This window comes from Nomia melanderi, unplaced genomic scaffold (genome assembly GCF_051020985.1).
Source record: "Nomia melanderi isolate GNS246 unplaced genomic scaffold, iyNomMela1 scaffold0579, whole genome shotgun sequence".
Classification (NCBI taxonomy): domain Eukaryota; kingdom Metazoa; phylum Arthropoda; class Insecta; order Hymenoptera; family Halictidae; genus Nomia; species Nomia melanderi.
Genome location: NW_027475693.1, coordinates 25,001 through 27,902, shown reverse-complemented (window position 1 = coordinate 27,902; position 2,902 = coordinate 25,001). Strand labels below are relative to the sequence as shown.

The following is a 2,902-nucleotide window of genomic DNA, read 5'->3' as shown; positions in this document are numbered from 1 at the left end:
ATTATTTGCTTTCAATCGATCGATCGGTACGATTCGTGCAACGTTTCGCGCGATGCGACGCGAAAACATGCGCGCAACAATAGATGCGTCTGATCGGAAGAACGCGAGGGTCGACTGCACGCGATGGATTCAGTATCGGGTAGGATACAAAATATATCCCCGTCGTTTCCACGCGTGCGAGTCTTCTGCGTCTTTCGCGGGTTTTTGAATGCACTATACGCCCGGAACGTCGAGAAATATATACATATTACTTGAACGTTTTTCGTCTCGAAAGGCTTCGGTGTCGTCTCCAAGGCGACGCCTGAATCTCCTTCGCGCGCTGGTCGGAGATTCAGGTATCAACTTTTATCTTCTCTTTGAAAGAAGAGAGATATTAGGTCGAACAAATGAGAATAAAATTATATATGTGAAATATAAAATTTATACGATTACCCTGAACGGTGGATCACTTGGCTCGTGGGTCGATGAAGAACGCAGCTAATTGCGCGTCAACGTGTGAACTGCAGGACACATGAACATCGACATTTCGAACGCACATTGCGGTCCACGGATACAATTCCTGGACCACGCCTGGCTGAGGGTCGTTTACGTACCATACACTGCTTGCGTAGCTCTGTCAAATCCCCGCCGTCGTTCACCTCTTCGGATCGAACGTTTTTTTACCGAAGGGCGCAAAGAACGTTTCTGAGTCGGGTTAAGAGAAGGATGCTACGTACGAGCGAACGATGGGTGTCTCGTCGGCGTTTGTCGCGGACACGCGAAAATTCTGTGAATTTCACGGACAGTGTACGTTCTAGTTGTTGCAAAACGATCGGAATCGTTTGTATGGACTCGCGTGAGTGTTCGCGGCGTCGTGCGTCGTTCAATTACGACCGCCCGCGGATACCGCTCCACTGCGATATGGATCTGAGCGACAACTTTTTCGGCTGTTCGTGAGATGAACGGTTTCGTGTGTTTAGAAAAATTTTTTTTCCCGCGCTCCCGACGTCACCTGAAATGATGCGTCAGAGGTGAAAGAAAATATTAAGAAGTCGAGAGAGAGAGAGACTACACACGTTTTATTCATATTTTGTATACCGTGCGTGAGACGGATGTGCACGACACGTCGTATGTCGGTATATTACCGACTGGCCCCAGGGAGATTGTTTTCTTCCTCTCTTACGAATGAGATGTACGTTTCGGAGGATCGTCGTTACCGAAACACACGGCAAAACGAGACTTCTCGCAGCAGAACCTTTATACACAATACACATCGACTCTTTTTACCCCGAGAGAGAGAGAAAAGGTGTATTTCTTTTTTTTATTTTTCGAATTCGACGCACGAACGCTTTGACGACTGGAGAAAAACACGGTGTGTGTTAAAATCGTGCGGGACGAGCATGCGTATTCGTAACGGGTCGAATAGTTCTTATTCCCCGTCGTCGCGTGTCCTCGCTGGACCACCACCGTGCGCTTCCGCCACGTTCAGTTGAATTTCGAAATATATATATATAAAAAGAATCACCATATACTCTCTTTCGGGAGGTGTATTTTTATCGGTTTCTGCTATAGAGAAGAGACGGAGATCGTGTTGTGAGGTGTAACGTTTCTGTATCCCCGTTTCGGAGGATCGTCGTTATCGGCGGAACACACGTCAAAACGAGACTTCTCGCAGAACCTTTATACACAATACACATCGACTCTTTTACCCCGAGAGAGAGAAAAGGTGTTTTTCTTTTTTTTTTATTTTTCGAATTCGACGCACGAACGCTTTGACGACTGGAGAAAAACACGGTGTGTGTTAAAATCGTGCGGGACGAGCATGCGTATTCGTAACGGGTCGAATAGTTCTTATTCCCCGTCGTCGCGTGTCCTCGCTGGACCACCACCGTGCGCTTCCGCCACGTTCAGTTGTATTTCGAAATATATATATATATAAAAAGAATCACCATATACTCTCTTTCGGGAGGTGTATTTTTATCGGTTTCTGCTATAGAGAAGAGACGGACGATCGTGTGTGACACCACGTGGTAACGTTTCCGTATCCCCGTAAAATACGTTTATCTTTTCTCGTAGAAAAGAGAGAGGAAGAGGCAGGAGCTCCTCTTTGGCGAGGCTTTCGAACGTCGCGTCCCGTCCGCCGGAATATAATGATATAAATATATAACCGCCGCCGACTTTGTGCGAAAGCGTTGAAACGAACGCGTCGGTCGCCCCATGGTGTGTGTTTGTCGTGTCTTCTTTTCCTCTTCTGCACTTCTCTTCACTGTCGATCGCGAGACCGCGCGAGATCCGCTTCGGTCGTCCAGTCCCCGAAAATTCTTCTCGGACGGGCGTTAAAGTTAACCGGAGCGCGAGATCGTCTAGCGAGAGTCTTTTTCGCGATCGAGTAAAATGTGATAGAAGAAGGAGAAGAGTGTAAAAAGAGAATATAGACACGCGACGCAGCAGAGACCACTGGTGAGGCGCATAAGACGCGTTCGCGAACGATTTTTCGCGACGATACGGAGTCGCGCGTGTCGCGGTATATTTATCATTTATATACGTTATAATATGAATATTGTTGTGTTCGAACGCACTCTCCTCTAGACTTTGTTTTTTTTGCCTTTGAGCGATTTTTATGAAATTCGATTGAATTTTCATACAATTCACGTTCACGACGACCTCAGAGTAGGCGAGATTACCCGCTGAATTTAAGCATATTACTAAGCGGAGGAAAAGAAACTAACAAGGATTTCCTTAGTAGCTGCGAGCGAACAGGAATTAGCCCAGCACTGAATCCCGCGGTTCCGCCGTAGGGAAATGTAGTGTTCAGGAGGGTCCATTTATCCCGTGACGTCGAACCGCGTCCAAGTCCATCTTGAATGGGGCCATTTACCCGTAGAGGGTGCCAGGCCCGTAGCGACCGGTACGCGTTTCGGGA

The 2,902-nt window shown here is 47.4% G+C and overlaps 2 non-coding genes across 2 annotated transcripts in view; both read left to right on the top strand.

Moving 5' to 3' along the window:
- The first annotated feature begins 429 nt into the window (after positions 1 to 429).
- Positions 430 to 584, top strand: LOC143176482 (5.8S ribosomal RNA). The gene has a single exon (XR_013001023.1). It is a non-coding gene; the product is annotated as a 5.8S ribosomal RNA (ribosomal RNA).
- A 2,055-nt stretch (positions 585 to 2,639) lies between these two features.
- Positions 2,640 to 2,902, top strand: part of LOC143176481 (large subunit ribosomal RNA) — a 4,007-nt gene continuing 3,744 nt past the window's right edge. Inside the window, exon 1 of the ribosomal RNA XR_013001022.1 lies at positions 2,640 to 2,902. This exon is cut by the window's right edge and continues 3,744 nt beyond it. This is a non-coding gene — a ribosomal RNA (large subunit ribosomal RNA).